At 43.6% G+C, this 21,261-nt stretch overlaps 1 protein-coding gene across 1 annotated transcript in view; it reads right to left on the minus strand.

Annotated features, from left to right (window-relative positions):
• Nucleotides 1–21,261, minus strand: part of HHAT (hedgehog acyltransferase) — a 361,616-nt gene that overhangs the window by 159,289 nt on the left and 181,066 nt on the right. The gene's annotated exons all lie outside the window — the stretch shown is intronic.

The following is a 21,261-nucleotide window of genomic DNA, read 5'->3' on the forward strand; positions in this document are numbered from 1 at the left end:
ACTGGTTATGGCCTGATCCTGTTCATGCTTAAGAGTCTCATATACCATTCAGAGTTTTTAGTTGTAAACAATAGAATCCACTTTGGCTAACTGAGGCAGAACAGAAATTTCTTACAGGGCATCAGGTCACAGGATATCTGGTGGGCTAGTGACTCGGGCTGGGAGACAACTGATCCCAGCCGGTTCCAGCAGACCCCACTGCAGATGCCATCGCCACTCTCGCCAGAACCATTTCCATGGGACGCCTCTCCTGACTCACGTCCAAAGCTATCCTTCGGATGCATCTGAGATACAGAGCCTGGGATACGTTCTGGCACGAGCTGCCAAGGAGACCTAGAAAGTGACTTCTGACTTGTACTTTGAGGAAGCAGAGTTCAGAAGGCCAGGCATTTTGCAAAGCCAGAAAGACGTTCAAAAGGTCCTGAACAGCCAGAGTATGAAGGAAATGTCCACCACACTCAGAAAGCAATTTTTTTTTTTCCCACAACTCTTGGAAAACATTGATCTTTTGGAACTAGGCGGTGCCTGACCAAGTCCCTCCCTTACAGCAGGTTGACCCCTATCCTCATAGCTGTTCTTGCTTTGATGTTCTGTGTGATGTCCACCAGCTTAACAGAAGAAATCATCCTCACTGAAACAGACCTTGATCTTATATGGCAACTAACATTTGGAACCATCCCCAAGGTTCCAAGACGGCACTTATTCACTGTTAATGTTCAAATGAGTAACATATTCCCACAAGCACACCAGGATTTTGACAATCCCCCAAAACAAAAGAGACTCACTAACTACACTGACTTGAAGCTTCCTACATACTCCCTGGTACATCAGCACATTCTCATTCCTACAGACTGCAGGGTATGCCAAACTCCTAATTCACTGATGGTACGATCATCCATTTTTCTCATTTGGGTAAAGGTTTTCTGATTGCAAATGAATCTTCTCTGATTAATACAAGAGTATTCATCTTAAATGTTGACATTATTACAGTTATTGACTTATCAGTGATAAAGTACCCTCCCATTCTAGTATATTAATTAATAGGATACACTATGCATTTTTCTACTGAAGGTCTTCTCCCTTCAATACATCAATTCCACTGTCTAAGTGAGGACGTCAGACATGCTAGGGTAACATATGCATAAGTAATTTTTAACTACAGCCACACTTTCCCAGGAATCTGGAATCCAAGACAGTGGAGTATAAAGACGTGCGCTCATCTTCTCCTGCGAGAACACCGAAATTGCAACTAGCTACTGAACATCCCCTGACGGGAGAAGGTCGGGATCCACCAAAAAAAGATACCCCATGAGCGAGGGCAATGGAGAAGCTGCAAAAGGCAGGAGGAGGGGTGCAATCACGTTTAAAACCCAACCTCATACCCGCCAGAGACACCTGGAGGACACAAACAAAACCTGTGTGCACCAGGACCCAGGAAACCCAAAGGAGACTGAGCCAGACCTGCCTTTGAGTGTTTGAGGGTCTCCTGTGGAGGCACTGGGCTTCCCTGGTGGCTCAGAGGTTAAAGAGTCTGCTTGCAATGCAGGAGACCTGGGTTCAGTCCCTAGGTCGGGAAGATCCCCTGGAGAAGGAAATGGCAACCCACTCCAGTGTTCTTGCCTGGAGAATCCCATGGACGGAGGAGCCTGGTGGGCTACAGTGCACGGGGTCGCAAAGACTTGGACACGACTGAGTGAATTCACTTCACTTTTGTGGAGGCATGGTCAGCAGTAGCCTGCACATGCTCAGGGGCTCTGGCTATAGCAGTCCTGGAAGGCATGGCGTGTGGTCTAAGTCTTATTGGAGGAGGTCACCATTAGCCCCATAGAGCCACCTAGCAGGCGACCCACAAACTGAAGAACAATTATACCAAAGAGGTGCTTGCACTGCTGTGAAAGTTCCGGCCCCACAACAGATTTACCAACGAGGGGATATGGCCAAGGGACTGAGAACCCTCAGGGAATTTGACTTTGCAGGCCAGTGGGATTTGATCACAGAACTTCCACAGGGCTAGGGAAACAGAGATTCTTGGAGGGCATAACAAAACCGTGTGTGCACCAGGACCCAGGAGAAAGGGCCAGCAGCCCCACAAGAGACTGACCAAGACTGGCCTGTCTGTGCTTGGGAATCTCTGGCAGAGGCAAGGGTCGACAGTGGCCTGCCACGGGGTCAGGGGTACTGACTACAATAGTCCTGGGAGGCTAGCATAAGTCTTTTTGAAGGGGTCCCCATTACCACCATTACCCCTACGACAGTTTGGCCTCAGGCTGAACTACAGGAAGGGAACAAAGCCCCACCCATCAGCAGAAAATGGATTAAAGACTTACTGAGCATGGCCTTGACAACCAGAACAAGACCCAGTTTTTGCCATAGTCAGTCTCTCCCATCAGGAAGCTTGCACAAGCCTCTTATCCTCATCCACCAGAGGGCAGATAGAATGAAAACCACAATCACAGAAAACTAATCAAACTGATCACATGGATCACAATCCTGTCTAACTCACTGAAACTAGGAACCATGCTGTGTAGGGCCATCCAAGACAGACTGATCATGGTGGAGAGTTCTGACAAAATGTGGTCCATTGGAGAAGAGAATAGCAAACTACTTCAGCATTCTTGCTGAGAACCCCATCAGTTCAGTTCTGTTGCTCAGTCGTGTCCGACTCTGAGACCTCATGAATTGCAGCACACCAGGCCTCCCTGTCCATCACCAGCTCCCGGAGTCTACCCAAACCTATGTCCATCGAGTCGGTGATGCCATCCAACCATCTCATCCTCTGTTGTCCCCTTTTCCTCCTGCCCTCAATCTTTCCCAGCATCAGGGTCTTTTCAAATGAGTCAGCTCTTCACATCAGGTGGCCAAAGTATCGCAGTTTCAGCTTCAACATCAGTCCTTCCAATGAACACCCAGGACTGATCTCCTTTAGGATGGACTGGTTGGATCTCCTTGCAGTCCAAGGGACTCTCAAGAGTCTTCTCCAACACCACAGTTCAAAAGCTTCAATTCTTCGGTGCTCAGCTTTCTTTATAGTCCAACTCTCACATCCATACGTGACCACTGGAAAAACCATAGCCTTTACTAGATGGACCTTTGTTAACAAAGAAATGTCTCTGCTTTTTAATATGCTGTCTGCTGCTAAGTCGCTTCAGTCATGTCCATAGATGCGACCCCATAGATGGCAGCCCATCAGGCTCCCCCATCCCTGGGATTCTCCAGGCAAGAACACTGGAGTGGGTTGCCATTTCCTTCTCCAATACATGAAAGTGAAAAGTGAAAGTGAAGTCGCTCAGTCGTGTCTGACTCTTAGCGACCCCATGGACTGCAGCCCACCAGGCTCCTCCGTCCATGGGATTTTCCAGGCAACAGTACCAGAGTGGGTAGGTTGCTCATAACTTTCCTTCCAAGGAGTAAGTGTCTTTTAATTTCATGGCTGCAATCACCATCTGCAGTGATTTTGGAGCCCAGAAGAATAAGTCAGCCATTGTTTCCACTGTTTCCCATCTATTTCCCATGAAGTGATGGGACCAGATGCCATGATTTTAGTTTTCTGAATGTTGAGCTTTAAGCCAACGTTTTCACTCTCCTCTTTCACTTCTATAAAGAGGCTCTTCAGTTCTTCTTCACTTTCTGCTGTAAGGGTGGTGTCATCTGCATATCTGAGGCTATTGATTTTTATCCCAGCAATCTTGATTCCAGCTTATGCTTCTTCCAGTCCAGCGTTTCTCATGATGTACTCTGCATAGAAGTTAAATAAGCAGGGTGACAATATACGGCCTTGCTTGACATACTCCTTTTCCTATTGGGAACCAGTCTGTTGTTTCATGTCCAGTTCTAACTGTTGCTTCCTGACCTGCATACAGATTTCTCAAGAGGCAGGTCAGGTGGTGTGGTATTCCCATCTCTTCCAGAATTTTCCACAGTTTATTGTGATCCACACAGTCAAAGGCTTTAGTGTAGTCAATAAAGCAGAAATAGATGTTTTTCTGGAACTCTCCTTTTTTGATGATCCAGTGGATGTTGGCAATTTGATCTCTGGTTCCTCTGCCTTTTCTAAAACCAGCTTGAACATCTGGAAGTTCACAGTTCACGTACTGCTGAAGCCTGGCTTGGAGAATTTTAAGCATCACTTTTCTAGCCTGTGAGATGAGTGCAACTGTGCGGTAAGTTTGAGCATTCTTTGGCACTGGAATGAAAACTGACCTTTTCCAGTCCTGTGGTTACTGCTGCATTTTTGAGTGCAGCACTTTCACAGCATCATCTTTCAGGATTTGAAATAGCTCTACTGGAATTCCATCACCTCCACTAGCTTTGTTTGTACTGATGCTTCCTAAGGCCCACTTAACTTCACATTCCAGGATGTCTGGCTCTAGGTGAGTGATCACACCATCTTGATTATCTGGGTCATGAAGAATTTTTTGGACCGTTCTTCTGTGTATTCTTGCCACCTCTTCTTAATATCATCTGCTTCTGTTAGGTCCATACCATTTCTGTCCTTTATCGAGCCCATCTTTGCATGAAATGTTCCCTTGGTATCTCTAATTTTCTTGAAGAGATCTCTAGTCTTTCCCATTCTATTGTTTTCCTCTATTTCTTTGCATTGATTGCTGAGGAAGTCTTTCTCTCTCCTTGCTATTCTTTGGAACTCTGCATTCAAATGCTTATATCTTTCCTTTTCTCCTGTCCTTTTCACTTCTCTTCTTTTCACAGCTACTTGTAAGGCCTCCCCAGACAGTCATTTTGCTTTTTTGCATTGCTTTTTCTTGGGGATGGTCTTGATTCTTGTCTCCTGTACAATGTCACAAACCTCCATCCATAGTTCATCAGGCACTCTGTCTGTCAGATCTAGTCCCTTAAATCTATTTCTCACTTCCACTGTATAGTCATAAGGGATTTGATTTAGGTCATACCTGAATGGTGTAGTGGTTTTCTCCACTTTTTTCAATTTCAGTCTGAATTTGGTAATAAGGTGTTCATGATCCAAGCCATAGTCAGCTCTCGGTCTTGTTTTTGCTGACTGTATACAGCTTCTACACCTTTCACTGCAAAGAATATAATCAATCTAATTTCGGTGTCGACCATGGGTTTCAGTGTGAACCCCATGAATAGTACCAAAAAGCAAAAATATATGACACTGAAAAATGAACCCACCAGGTCAGTAGGTTCCCAATATACTACTAGAGAAGAGTGAAGAAATAGCTCCAGAAATAATGAAGAGGCTGAAATGACAATGAAAACACAACAACTCAAAACCTATGGGATGCAGCAAAAGCAGTTCTAAGAGGGAAGTTTATAGCAATACAATCCTACCTCAAGAAACAAGAAAAACATCAAATAGGCAACATAACTTTACACCTAAAACAACTGGAAAAAGAAGACCAAAAAACCCCCAAAATTAATAGAAGGAAAGAAATCATAAAGATCCGAGCAGGATTAAATGAAAAAGAAATGAAAGAAACAGTAGTTAACAAAGATTAATAAAACAAAAAGTTGGTTTTATTTGAGAAGTTCAACAAATTGACAAAACTTTGGCCAGACTAAGAAAAAAAGAGTGAAGAAATCAAGAAAATTAGAAATGAAAAAAGAAAGACTGCAACAGGCAATGCAGAAATACAAAGGATTATAAGAGATTATGAACAACTATATGTCAATAAAATGGATAACCTGGAAGAAATGGACAGATTCTTAGAAAACTTCAGTCTTCCAAGAGTGAACCAAGAATAAACAGAAATTATGAACAAACCAATTACAAGCACTGAAACTGAAACTGTGATAAAAAAAAATCTCTCAAAACAACAATGGCCTCACAGGAGAATTCTATCAAGCATTTAGAGAAGAGCCAATGCCTGTCCTTCTAAAACTCTTTCAAAATATTGCAGAGGAAGGAACACACTTCCAAACACATTCTATGAGGCCACCATCAACCTGATACCCAAAACAGACAAAGACAACACACACAAAAAAAAACCTATAGGCCAATATCACTGATGAACATGGATGCAAAAATCCTCAACAAAATTTTAGCAAACAGAATTCAGCAACACATCAAAAAGTTCATACACCATGATCACGTTGGGTTTATTCCAGGGATGCAAGGATTCTTCAATATATGCAAATCAATCAAGGTAATACACCATATTAACAAACTGAAAGATAAAAACTATATGATAATCTCAATAGATGCAGAAAAAGCCTTTGACAAAATTCAGCACCCATTTATGATTAAAACTCTTCAAAAAACTGGCATAGAAAGACGTACCTCAACATAGTAAAGGCATATGGCCTTTACTATGTATGGTAAGCCTACAGCAAACATTCTCAATGGTGAAAAACAAAGCATTCCCCGTAAGATCAGGAACAAGACAAGGGTGTCCACTTTCCCCACTATTATTCAAGATAGTTCTGGAAGTCCTAGCTGTAGCAATCAGAGAAGAAAAAGAAATAAAAGAAATCCATATCGGAAAAGTGAAGCTCTCACTGTTTGCAGATGACATGATACTGTACACAGAAAATCCTAAAGATAGTATCAGAAAATTACTAGAGCTAATCAGTGAATTTAGCAAAGTTGCAGGATACAAATCAATACACAGAAATCACTTGCATTTCTATATACTAGCAATGAAAAATCAAAAAGAGAAATTAAGGAATCAATCCCATTCACCATTGCAACAAAAAGAATAAAACATCTGGGAATAAACTTATCTGAGGAGACAAAAGAATTGTACACAGAAAATTATAAGACACTGTTGAAAGAAATCAAAGATGACATAAACAGATTGGAGAGATATTCCATGTTCCTGGATATGAAGACTCAATATTGTGAAAATTATTATACTACCTAAAGCAATCTACAGATTCAACATGATCTTTATCAAATTATCAATGACATTTTTCACAGAAATAGAAGAAAAAAAATTCCACAATTCATATGGAAACATAAAAGACTCTGAATAGCCAAAGAAGTCTTGAAAAAGAAGAATGGAGCTGGAGGACTCAACCTTCCTGATTTTAGATTATACTACAAAGCTACAGTCATCAACACAGTATGGTACTGGCACAAAAACAGAAACATAGACCAATGGAACAAGACAGAAATCCCAGAAATAAGCCCATGCACCTATGGGTACATTCTTTTTGACAAAGGAGGCAAGAATATACAATGGGGCAAAGACACCCTCTTCAATAACTGGTGCTGGGAAAACTTGACAGCTACATGTAAAACAATGCAATTAGAACACTTCCTAACACCATACACAAAGATAAACTCAAAATGGATTAAAGACCTAAATGTAAGACCAGAAACTACAAAACTACTAAAGGAAAACATAGGCAGAACACTCAATGACATAAATCAAAGCAAGATCCTCTATGACCCACCTTCTAGAGTAACAGAAATAAAAACAATGGTAAACAAGTGGGACCTGATTAAACTTAAAGTTTCTGCACAGCAAAGGAAACTATAGGCAAGGTGAAAAGATAGCCCTCAGAGTGGGAAAAAATAATAGCAAATGAGACAACTGACAAAGGATTAATTTGCAAAATATACAAGCAACTCATACAACTCAATACCAGAAAAACAAACAACCCAATCAAAAAGTGGGAAAGAGACCTAAACAGACATTTTTCCAAAGAAGACATACAGATGGTTAACAAACACATGAAAAGATGCTCAATATTGCTCATTATTAGAGAAATGCAAATCAATACTACAACGAGATATCACCTCACACTGGTCAGAATGGCCATCATCAAAAAGTCTACAAACAATAAATGATGGGAGAGGGTGTGCAGAAAAGGGAACACTTTGCACTCTTGGTGGGAATATAAACTGATACAGTCATTATGGAAGACGGTATGGAGATTCCTTTAAAAACTAGGAATAAAACCACCATAGGACCCAGCAATCCCACTCCTAGGCATATACCCTGAGGAAGCCAAAATTTAAAAAGACACAAGTATCCCATTGTTCACTGCAGCACTATTTACAATAGCTAGAACATGGAAACAACCTAGATGCCCATCAACAGATGAATGGATAAAGAAGTGGTGGTACATATACACAATGGAATATTACTCAGCCATAAAAAGGAGTGCCTTTGAGTCAGTTCTAATGAGGTGGATGAACCTAGAACCTATTATACACAGTGAAGTAAGTCAGAAAGAGAATGATAAATATCATATTCTAATGCATATACACAGAATCTAGAAAAATGGTACTGATGAATTTACTTACAGGGCAGCAGTGGAGAAACAGACAGAGAACAGACTTATGGACACGGGGAGAAGGGGAGAGGGGGAGATGTATGGAGAGAGTAACATGGACACTTATATTACCATATGCAAAATAGACAGCCACGGGAAATTGCAGTATGGCTAAAAAACTCAGACAGGGGCTCTGTATCAACCTAAAGGGGTGAGATGGGGAGGGAGATGGGAGGGAAGTTCAAAAGCGAGGGGATATATGGATACCTATGGCTGAATCAGGTTGAGGTTTGAGAGAAAACATAACTCTGTAAAGCAATTATCCTTCAATTAAAAAATAAATAAAAAGAAAAAAAAAAAGAATGAAGAAGCTGAGACAAAGCAGAAACAATGCCCAATTGTGACTGTCTGGTGGTGAAACTAAAGTCTGAGGCTGTAAAGAGCAATATTGCATAGGAACCTGGAATGTTAGGTCCATAAATCAAGATCAATTGAAAGTGGTCAAATAGGAGATGGCAAGAGTAGGAATCAGCGAATTCAAATAGACAGGAATGAGTGAATTTAATTCAGATGACCATTATATCTTCTACTTTGGGCAAGAATCCCTTACAAGAAATGGAGTAGTCCTTGTAGTCAACAAGAGAGTCTGAAATGCAGAACTTCGGTGCAATCTCAAAAATGACAGAATGATCTCTGTTCGTTTCCAAGGCAAATCATTCAACATCACAGTAATCCAAGTCTATGCCCCAAGCACTAATGCCAAAGAAGCTGAAGTTGAAGAGTTCTATGATAACGTACAAGACCTTCCAGAACTAACACCCAAAAAAGATGTCCTTTTCATCACAGGGGACTGGAATGCAAAGGTAGGAAGTCAAAAGAAATCACATTGATTATATTGTTTGCAGCCGAAGACGGAGAAGCTCTATAGAGTCAGCAAAAACAAGACCAGGAGCTGACCATGGCTCATGTCATGAACTACTTATTGCAAAATTCAGACTTAAATTGAATAAAATATGGAAAACCACTGGACCATCCAGGTATGACCTAAATCAAATTCCTTATAATTATAGAGTGGAAGTGAAAAAAAAAATCAAGGTATTACATCTGATAGAGTGCCTGAAGAACTATGGACAGGGGTTCATAACATTGTACAGGAGGCAGTGATCATCCTCAAGAAAAAGAAATGCAAAAAGGCAAAATGGTCAGCCAAGAAGGCCTTACAAATAACTGAGAAAAGAAGTGAAAGGCAAAGGAAAAAAGGAAAGATATACGCGTTTGAATGCAGAGTTCCAGAGAATAGCAAGGAGAGATAAGAAAACCTTCCTCAGTAATCAATGCAAAGAAACAGAGGAAAACAATAGAATGGGAAAGACTAGAGATCTCTTCAAGAAAATCAGAGATACCAAGGGAACATTTCATGCAACCATGGGCACAATGAAGGACAGAAACGGTATGGACCTAACAGAAGTAGAAGAGATTAACAAGAGTGGCAACAATACACAGAAGAACTGTACAAAAAAGATCTTCATGACCCAAATAACTGCAATGGTGTGATCACTTACCATTCAGTCTGCTATCATCCCAGTACATGAAGGAGTCAAGTACAGTACACTGATAGGGACAACAATGAACAATTATTAAATGCTTGCTCTAGGCTGAGCGCCATTTTAAGCACTTTAAACATATTAAGTCAAATAGTGATTGCAGCCCTGAAATTAAAAGACGCTTACTCCTTGGAAGAAAAGTTATGATCAACCTAGATAGCATATTCAAAAGCAGAGACATTACTTTGCCAACTAAGGTCCATCTAGTCAAGGCTATGGTTTTTCCAGTGGTCATGTATGGATGTGAGAGTTGGACTGTGAAGAAGGCTGAGTGCCAAAGAATTGATGCTTTTGAAATGTGGTGTTGGAGAAGACTCTTGAGAGTCCCTTGGACTGCAAGGAGATCCAACCAGTCCATTCTGAAGATCAGCCCTGGGATTTCTTTGGAAGGAATGATGCTAAAGCTGAAACTCCAGTACTTTGGCCACCTCATGAGAAGAGTTGACTCATTGGAAAAGACTGTGATGCTGGGAGGGATTGGGGGCAGGAGGAGAAGGGGACGACAGAGGATGGGATGGCTGGATGACATCACTGACTCAATGGAAGTGAGTCTGAGTGAACTCCGGAAGTTGGTGATGGACAGGGAGCCCGGGCGTGCTGTGATTCATGGGGTTGCAAAGAGTCGGACATGACTGAGCGACTGAACTGAATCTTCATAGAGGCCCATGAATTAGGTATTATGAACAGTCATTACATCGATGAAGAAAGTCAAGCACAGAGATGTCAAATTTGTCACAGTCAATAGTGACACAACCAGCATTCGAACCCAGGCAGCCCGAGTCTGAGCCCCAAGCCACCGACCATGACCTCTGAGATGCAGAGCACCCCCATGGGGAGCACCTCACTCCTCCAGGGAGTCAGCAAGGACTCTGCAAAAGAGGTGACCTCCAGACTGGGTGCTGAGAAGGTCTATACGGGCAGAAGGAAGCAAACACACATACCAAGAAGAATATGAATGAGCGAGTCTCGTTCAGGGAACAGAAAGAAGTTTAACACAGCTGCTCATGAGGCCAATGGTTAAGTCTGGAAAAGGCTGTGAAGGGAGGAGAATGGCTGATTAAAACTGCCTTTTGCTGGGTTTTCTGTAAACTGTACTTTGATTCAGTTCTCCTGGGGGTGGGCTGAGGGGACAGGCTGGAATGAGGAAGAAAGCAAAGATGAGGTTCACAGTGGAAGCAAAGTAGACGATGAGAGGGTCAATCATGGTGCATACAATATGAATGGGGCCAACAAGGCATGGTTAGTTAATGTTTAACAGGAGGAACTGATGTAATTCAGGGGCCAAAATGGGGGATATGGGGGTATGATGAAGAAGGGCCTTTCCAACCCAACCCCAAGGTTTCTGTCTTAGTTAACATGGGTGAGGAGCCACTCTTTAAGATGACGGGGAGAATAGGGATGGGACAAAGCATAGGGTTGGGAGAGGGGAAGAGTAGATAAGGAATTCTATTCGGGGCAAGCTGAATGAAGGCAATGGTAACCCACCCCAGTATTCTTGCCTGGAGAATCCCATGGACAGAGGGCTGGTGGCTTGCAACCCACAGGGTGGCAAAGAGTCTGACTCAACTGAGCTGGCATGCACACCCATGAGAAGAATCATGAGTGGCTAATGAGACGGATGTTGATCTTTCAAGCAAGCAGGCTGAAATACAACAGAACACCCAGCATCTCTACAAAGGAAGCAGACAAATGTCATTGTCATGTAGACCAGTGTTTCCTCAAGAGAATGTCTATGATGATGGAAATGGTCTATTATCTGCCTTGTCCAAGATGATAGCCAGTAGCTACACATGGCTATGGAGCACTTAAAATATGGCCAGTGCAGCTAAGGAACTAGATTTGTAATTCTGTTGGATTTTAAACCATTTACACTTTAATAGCCACAAGTGCCTAGTAGCTACTGTATTAAGTAGTGCAGGTCTGGACAACAGAAGCAGCTCTGTAATAATAAAAGCTGCTCAGAGGCTGCTGATATTGGAAGGGACCTTAGAGTTCATTTGGTATATTATTTTCTCATTTTACAAATAAGAAAACTAAGGCCCCAAGGGGAGACGTGACTTGCACAGAATCACTGCAGCCAGAGAGTGGTAAAGCAGACGAGAGCCACGGCCTTCAGTATCTGATCCACTGCCCTTTCCATTCCATAGGCTGCTTCTGTTATGCAAAAATAGCTGCAATTTTGCTCAATTCTGGTGCGTGGAATCGATGCAGCTGGCGGGCAAAGCCAAGTGAAGATCACGGACTCCCCCTGCTGAGCGAGACATCCCAAACATCACTGGCTAAGTAGCTACAGCAGATATTTTCATCGCGAATAACAGAATCCACTCTGGTTAGTTTTAACAGCAAAGGAACTTTGTAAGGAAGGATCAGCAGCTTGCACAACCTCTGAGAGAGGGTCTGGAAGCCAGGCTTAGGGCTGGGCAGTCAGGCACTGTTGACAAATCCCACCACCACGGCTCTGATGCGGACTCTACTGTGCCTGCCACTGGGCTCAGACGAGTGGCTCCTCCCAGACACCTGCTGGACGGCATTGCCGCCTGGCTCACCAGAACGCATTCCACATGCCCCTCCCTTCCTGTGTCATTCCCAGCATAAGCTACGCAGAAAGAGAAAAACAAGTATCACATATGAACAAATACATATGGAATCTAGAACCTGTGGACCCAGCGGAGGAAGGTGAGAGTGGACAAACTGAGAAAGTAGCACTGACCGTATATACACTACCATGTGTGAAATGGATAGGCAGTGGGAGGTTGCTAAATAACACAGAGAAGCCAGCCTGGCACTCTTTGATGACTTAGAGCAGTGGGATGGGGGGAGGCGAGGGAAACTGAGGAGGGAAGGAATATATATACGACTGATTCACAATGTTGTATGGTAGAAACCAACATAACATTGTAAAGCGATTTTCCACCAATTAAAAAATAAGTAAAATTAAAATAAATAGAGGGGATAAGGAATCTGATACTTTTATTACAAAGGAAAGCAAGTTTCTGGCTTCTATCCGGTGCAGAAATCTGACAAGTCAGAACAATCCCCAGCAATCAGGAAGAGTTAAAAAAAAAAAAAAAAAAAGACACCACCACCGCTTACCAAATGTCCTGTTAAATAAATACTCTGCTTTCGCTGGTTTGGACCACAGACCTTACAGTCCATCCTGCTCAGCAGCATCCTTGACCCAGAGCTTTGTGCACTTAAAATTATGCGGCGATATTGCAGATTTTCTCAATTAATTCACCAGGGGCTTTCAACTTTTTTAAAGGATACATTTATTCACCAGAAAATCTATATTGATAAAGGCTATCTATGGTGGGAAGTGAATTATGCACTTCAACTCTTGGAGGATAAAGAGTTTCTTTTTTAATCTCGATTTTCTAAATAACAACTCGATATAGTGCAGCCATGAAGATGAATAATTCTGCAACGTTTTTCCTCAGACATGGTAGGAGTAGGAAGGAAGCGAGAGTGGATCTGAGAAATCGTCTAAGACCTGAAAAGTACTGTAATGCGGGACACAGTCATCAAGGCTTTTCTCCCCTAAAATTCTCCAAAGGAAAGGACCACAGATCCTTCCAGGTGTTTGAGTCTAGGGAAAGAGAAACGCTGTCTTTGACAGGAGTCGTGATTGGGGAAGCCAGGAAGCGGCTGTGTTCTCGACAAAAACTGAGAATATACCAGCGGAGAATACGGAGGGAAGAATATCCCGACTCATCGTGCAGCAGCTTTCATGTGCAAACCAGATGGTGCTCTCCTTCCGGCCGCCCAGAGCGGGGATCGGTGCTCTAGACGGAGGTCTCCTGTCCTGAGGGTGGCTGACATACAAAAGCAGCGACCCTGAGACAGAAACTGAGGGCTAAGACCCAGGCCTTCAGAGACCCCACAGGGAGGGAGCTCAAATGACAAGACGGCTACACGTGCCCACGAGAAAGCTGCAAACCCCGTCCCAGTGGGCTTCCCAGAGCCAGCCCACTCTCTCCAAAGGCGTACTGCCGGGTTCCATCACCATCCAACTGCCTCCAGTTTCACGGCCATGTGTATCATGATGCCTTGTACAACACAGCAAGAAAACAAAAGCAGAAAGAAATTAAAGGATCATTTGGGGCTACTGTTACTCAGCACAGAGTGGCTTTCACAGGAGCTGGCTGTCAAAGAGCCTTCTCTTGGGTCACCAAGCTCCAGCTTGCAGGGGAACAGCATGGTAACGGCTAACGTCACTAAATTTCTAGCTCAGCCTGTCACAGATCCATCCTGTTACTCCCCTACTTAAAACCCTTCTGTGGCACCAACTGCATCGGAAAGAGAACCCGTTCTTCACAGCCTGGCTGTCACCTCTTCTTCCAGACTCATCTTGGACTCCTGGCTCCTCGCTCCATACCCTCCTGCCCCACGAGCTTCCCCCCTCCTCCCATTTCTCAGTGGGCTCCTTCTGGTCTCAGGGCCCTGGTGCCTGAAGCAGCCTGGCCTCAGATCTCCCCTACTGCCTCCTTCAGCTCACCCGCCTCTCACTCAGTGTCACCTACTGCCTCCAAGAGGCCCTTCCTGCCCACGCCATCAAAGGGGGTTCCCCGCCTTGCCCTTCCATCGCAGCACGGGCAATGCTGTGCTCATTTCCTCTCTGGCTTCACCCACTGCCATGCAGGCAAGGGAGGGCAGAGACTTTGTCTAGCTCATCACTGCTTTCATCCCAGTTCCTGAAACAGTGCTTAGACCACTTAATTGGTTGCATAAATAAATGGATTTAATGAAAAGGAGATAGTTACTAAGTCCTGTTCCATTTTTGAAAAATAAGATGTATTCATTCAAACATTTTTTTTTTTAATTCATGGTCCCAAATGCTCAGCCCCTTCGCCATGCTCTGCGTCTTTGGGTTGCAGATAAGGGACACTGGTTTCAGCCCCGTCACCGAGCAAGTGAGCTTTCCCAGTCCGTAGCTTTACTCTTCTTTAAACGGGAACAATCACTGCATTATTTAAAAACTGAGATAATTGATGCGTAACATGTTAAAAAAAAAAAAAAAAGACAATGGGCCCAAAATGGAGACACGTGCTAAGAATGGAGGAAGCAGCGTTTGAGATGGACTTGAATATGGGGGCAGGTGGGCACTTCACGCACAGGGAACACACAAGCCAAGAAAAGCAGCCAGGAAGTGGGAAGAAAGATGGAAAATAGCATGAGGACCCATTTGGCAGTGACACAAAAGATTAAAGGTGAGATGAGATGGAAAAGGGCTTCCCTGGTGGCTCAGATGGTAAAAGAATCCGCCTGCATTGCAAGAGACCTGGGCTCAATCCCTAGGCTTGGAAGATTCCTGGAGAAAGCCATGGAACAAATGAATCTGAAGACCTACTGCTGTGGGCCCTACACAGGGTGGGTTAGTCTGGCTTTGACCCAGGAAAAGAGAATCACTGACTACTTCTGAGTAGGGAGAGACAGCGTCAGAGAAGTCATCAAAAACTCAGAAAGGGTTAGTGAGTGACCCCAAGGTGGGAGAGGGGCCAGGACTCAATCCTGTTACCCTGACTCCAGAGTTGAAGTGGGGGTGGGAAAAGGAAGGAAAAAACTAACCCCTACTAAGTCCTTACTGTTTCCAGGCATGGAGCTGACTGTGTGGCATATATTATATACCCCACTACAACTCTGTGAGGTAAGAAGCCCAAAGCACAGACAAAGGTGAATATCCTTTCTCCAGAAGCAGAAAGGAAAATGTGATGTGAGAGATGGCGAGGGATCAGACTCAACCGGACTTTGAGAGTCCCTTGGACTGCAAGGAGATCCAACCAGTCCATCCTAAAGGAAATCAATCCTGAGCATTCATTGGAAGGGCTAAAGCTGAAACTCCAATACTTTGGCCACCTGATGCGAAGAACTGACTCATTGAGAAAGATCCTAATGCTCGGAAAGACTGAAGGCAGGAGGAGAAGGGGATGACAGAGGATGAGATGGGTGGATGGCATCACCAACTTGATGGACAGGAGTCTGAGCAAGCTCTGGGAGTTGGTGATGGACAAGGAAGCCTGGTGTGCTGCAGTCCACAGGGTCGCAAAGAGTTGAACATGACTGACCAACTGAATTAAACTGACGAGTCATCTGGCTACTAGGCTTCTTAAAGATGCAAGGTGAGCATCACACGACCCCAAACATAATTTCAAATGATGGTGAGCAGACTTCTTTACCAACTCTGTGACTGCTACTGTTAAACTGCAGCAAATGTGGTGGTGGACTTCAGGGTGCTCAAAACAGAGGAGGTTACAGACTACCCTATGACTCATGAAGCTCAAAACACTAATGTTTTCAACCCAAACAACACTTCTGTTCTGCTGTGGGGCTGGTGTTGTGACTGGGTCAGGTAGAGGTTGTCACCAAGAGAAAACCAAAACCAGTTTGCTCATTTCAGATTTCCATGAACCATTCATTGACATCACTGAAGTGTGCTGCCCTCCGACAATTCAAAGATAGTCCCGACCATGGCGGGGTCCCAGGATCAACCTTCAGGAGAAAAGGACACTACAGAAGTGAGCGGCTGGCCCATTTTACCTTCTCTCTCACCGGAACAAAATCACGCTTCAAAAGCGCACAGAGGAGCTATTTCATAGAAACATTAGCACTTGTACAGGATTGAATCGGCACTATGTTGAAGGATCTCTAAGCAGAATATGCTCGCTTATGTAAAGGAATTTATCTTTCAATGACTGTGTCAGCTCCAGAGAGCTTCTCAAGTAGCTTCAGGGCCATGCCTGAGGCCCACTGCCTTTTTCTATTTGCCTAAAATGTACCCCTGGCATCTCCGCCACACTTGGCATTTCTGCTGGTCCTGACAGAATATCAAAACAGTCTCCTAAGCAGAAGAAACTAACACAACATTGTAAAGCAACTATACTCCAATAAAAATATACTCAACGAAAAAAAATTGTCCTAAGGACAAAAGTAGTGGCTCTGAAGTGCTCACACATGCACTTTAGAACAAAAAGGGAAAGTGATGGTAAAGAAAACATATTTTACTTTTTTTTTTTTTTTTTTGGCCTATATCTCCCAGCTTGTGGGATCTTAGTTCCCCAAACAGGGACTGAACCTGGGCCCACAGCAGTGAAAGCACCCAATCATAACCACTGGATCACCAGGGAAGTCCCAGTATTTAAGTTAGACTCTTATTTGAAATAGGTATTACAATGGATTACATAGCTAAATATAAATAACACAGAAAGCAAGAAGAAAACATGGGTGAACATTTTTCTGCTTTTCACATGCACAAGCATAGGAGTAATTGTTTAAAAAACAAAACCCCTGACAAATTTCATCTTTCAGACAATATGTAAGAAGGATGTTTTGAGATTTTCCTTTAAAAGTCATGAGAGCATCTTGTATCACTTAAAATGATTCCTCGATCTGAGGTACTTAGAAGGGGGCAGGTGGGTAGATACAAAGCAAATACAGTGTATCTTTCATAAAAGGGGTGGGGCTGGCTACAATTATGGGTAAAATAAAAGAGCAAGAATCAAACCAAACATCACTAATCAATTCTACTTTCTTGCCAAAACTTAACTCAGCTAAATTTAAACAAGCCTTCCTGTTACCTATTTAAAATCAAAGAGCAACTTTCTTCTGTGTTTCTCTTCCTAGATTGGCCACTTTTTTCCTTTTTCTTTGGTAGCATCACATTAAGAACTCTAGCTAATGCTCTTCTGAGAATATTCTTCAGTGATTTGTGACTACTGTTTCCAGGAAGTCTTCCCTTTGGTTTCTATAAGATGCAGAAGGATTGAGTGCACAGAATTTTCCCACAGTCGTCATAAAACGCCAACACCAGAAATGCTCACATTTCATTAACTGTGACAGCTCCTTCCTGCCCCACAGCCCAGTGAAACACGCCAACAACTTAAAAGGGAACATGTCCCTCCCTGCAGTTGCCTAGGCTGAGATCACAGATAGGGCTCTTGGCTTTGTGGAAATTGATGTCATTCCAGAGAAGCTGACATTGCTTCCATCAACGTAAAAGATGAAGCTGATTAATTTCAGGCATGCTGCAGTTTCTTTCCTGCCAAACACTAAGCATTCAATACAGCCTGACAACCCAGAGTACATGTTAAGAGTTAGTTGGAGTCAATAATTGCAGTTAATTAAAAAAAAAAAGTCTATGCCAATTTCTCCAACATGTCCTCTTTTTAGAAATGGAAATATATTTTCTTCTGTTGGTCATCACAGACTGAGAAGGATTCCTGGAGTATTAACCCCCCCACCCCCCTCATTCTTCTAATCCTCTAAGGATCTCTCTATTGATACATCAATCTCTCCATTGATATGCCAAGGCCCTCTGAGGTCACTAAATCACCATTCAAGGCTTCCCTTCCTCTGCCCTGGCAATTATGTGCTGTTTCTCTCCACCCAACTGAAACCACCTTCTTAAGTCTAAAGGGCACTTAAGACTTTCTGCTGGCTAAATGTTCCTCCAATTAAAAAGGAAAAACAAAATCCTCCTGCAAACCACCCTCTCCACCAGCTGCCTGGTCTTTCTGTCTCCCCATCACAGCTTAACTTTTAAAAAGAGTTGTGGCTGCCATTCCCCAACCTCCTGCTTTCATCTCTTCAACCTGGCTTTCACACTGACATGCTGATGAAACAGTTCTCACTAAAGGGCCCAAGTCCCCAAGTTCTCACTAAGTCCCCACCAGGTCTGCGTTCTGCTCCCCACGCCCACCCACAACATGGGCGCAGAAAGGATCCGCTTTCTAAAAACAGCTGCAAATAAAGAGGTCACACCCCCCACACCATCCTGGAATTCCTAGGAGATGGAGAAATGACTATTCCCCTCAACCAGCTCCCCCACCCACACCCTGCCCCACCCCATCCCCAAGCTGGGAGGAGGCCACAGAAGTCCAGGGAAACAGCAAATGAGCCAAGATGGCAGTGGTCAGGCTCTCTCACCCTCAAGGCCTCTCGCTCCACGTTTTGTAAATACATGGTCACGTGACAGCTGAGATCACTTAGAGCACCTTGCATGTCCCTCACGATGTACCCGCTCAGCCATGGACCACTTTTGCTCTGTAAACATGTATAAGCCCCACCTGAGAAGACCCTTTTGCTGCCGTACCCGCCATTAGAGAATAAACACGTCTGCAGTTCCTACCACCCCTTGAGTTTTCTTCTGGCTTCCCAGCTCGAGCCCTGCCACCCTGGGTTCAGCGACCAGTGAGATACAGCAAGACAGGAAGAGATTTAGAATCCTTAGGCTCTTGGCTTAGTGGGGAGTGCTGACATGTGCTGGGAGGTGGCTGAGGCGATAGAGACACTTCATCCAGAGACTGGGCATGCCTGCCAGAAGGAGAGACTGACCTCTCACTCCCCGAGTGGATAACCACAGGCGTGTTGGTTTGTTCTGCCCCCGACCAGAGTAAAGGAAAGGAATTGCAGGAAGACGGTAGGGTGGAAAGAAGCCCCAGTTCTGCTTGGTTCTCAGAACAGATTAAGGTGACTCATTGAGCATCTTACTAGCACTCACACAAAAGAGCCTTCTGCCAAAGTCAGGGGATCCCAACGCCAATTACATTAGAGACACTTAACCACTCCCTCCATCTCCTCCCCTACCACGGGAGACACAGCTGGCGCCCAGAAAAAGGACAGAAAGGAGGGGTCCCAGAAGCGGACCACCCCTCCTCCTCACTTCAGGTTGCTCAAACCACAAGGCTGGCAAGCAATGAGCTGAGGGCAAGCTTTAAATCAAATGTCTCCCTTTCTCACCATGGTATTCCCAGAAATAACCAAGTGGCACATGGTAGGCTTGATAATTATTTGTTAAATAAACAGCTTCTTGTAATCCTCACTCTCCAGTCCTTTCTGCTTCATTTCATGCATTTACTCATTCAGTCACCCCTACACAAATTTTTGTTGAAGGGTTGATTCTCTATATAACTAAATTATGAAAAGGGGATTAAGACGTGTTCCCAGCACTCAGAAAGTTATCAAGTACAAACTTGCAGGCACCACAGCACTCTTGTGAATAGCAGTATAGGAGTAACACGAAATACCAATGACACTGACTCAAAAGCTCCAATCTACTCCCTGAAGTTCATTCAGACGGCTTTTATGATGGGTTTAGACACAAAATTCTCATGCCTTCCTTTCCTGTGACCACGGACCCTTGATCCCTCCTGCTAAAATACATTTACCCTTGATGTATCACGGGTAAGAGTTTACACACAACCTTCCATGTGTGAGAGCTTGGAGAAAGCCAGCATAATCCATATTCCCCAGGCCAAGGAATTTCACTGTGCAATTTCACTGCACAGCCTTGGATAAGGACCTAGAGAAAGGACAAGGTAGGCATGGCCCCTCTTGGGACACCACCATATGCAATCTGGCACAGAGGAAATGCTGCTGTTTTAGGATCGAGGTGATGCCAAAGATGTATATTTCTCCTCAGAGAGCATTTTACCCACAAGGAGATGGCCGTGCCTCGCAGAGAACTGAACCACTGTAACATCTACCCAGAAATAATCACATGTGATTTACAAGACTGTTTATTAGTGGACTCTTAGAATTAATTAGCATTTAGAGCCACACAGTTTCAGAAAGCAAATGACTCTACATGATTCCTGGTTTCCTTGTAATCTTCAGCTTACAGTCCTTCTGCAACCATTATTGCTTTCCACATATATTTTTGATAGGCACTTTTAATGATCACTTCCCAGCATTATTGGAATAATAAATACATGCTCAGTATAATGAAAATCTAGAAAGTACAACAAAGTTTACAGCAGGAAAAATATGATGCATATTCTTAGCAACTCTTAATATTCTGGTATGTTTCCACTTAATCTCTGTTTAATAACTAGTTGGCATTAATACACCCCATAAGTCAACTCGGTTAACAAATCACCAATATACTAGGATATAAACGGCTATCTGTAATCTCTTTGAATTATGAACAAAGTTGGTGTCTTAATGACTGGAGAAGAACCAGTTGCCGTTTAGTCATATCCTAGTCTTTGGCATCCCCATGGACTGTAGCCTGCCAGGCTCCTCTGTCCATGGAACTCTCCAAGCACGAATACTAGAGTGGGTTGCCATTTCCTCCTCCAGGAGATCTTCTGACCCAGGGACTGAATCCACATCTCCTGCATTGGTGGGTGAATTCTTTACCACTGAGCCACCTGGGAAGCTCAAAACCACCAGTAGATTCTGTTTTTAAAAAGCTTAAATTCAGTGGAGGGCAGACTGGTCAAGATGGTTGTTTAATGTATGAATGCGGGCTGGCTCTCTTTTCTATTTGTCTTTGCAGCAGCCCAATAGTTAGGTAACTACCATTTCAGATATAAATCCCTTTGATTGTTTAAAGAGGCTGGCTATCCTTGTGTGACTCTGGGAGGCGCGAGCACACACACACACACAACAGTGCTGGCAGTGTGTTCCTAACAACTATACAGTTGCCATTATTCATCAAGATATTTACAAGGGCTTTATTTTC

Source organism: Capricornis sumatraensis, chromosome 14 (genome assembly GCF_032405125.1).
Source record: "Capricornis sumatraensis isolate serow.1 chromosome 14, serow.2, whole genome shotgun sequence".
Classification (NCBI taxonomy): Eukaryota; Metazoa; Chordata; class Mammalia; order Artiodactyla; family Bovidae; genus Capricornis; species Capricornis sumatraensis.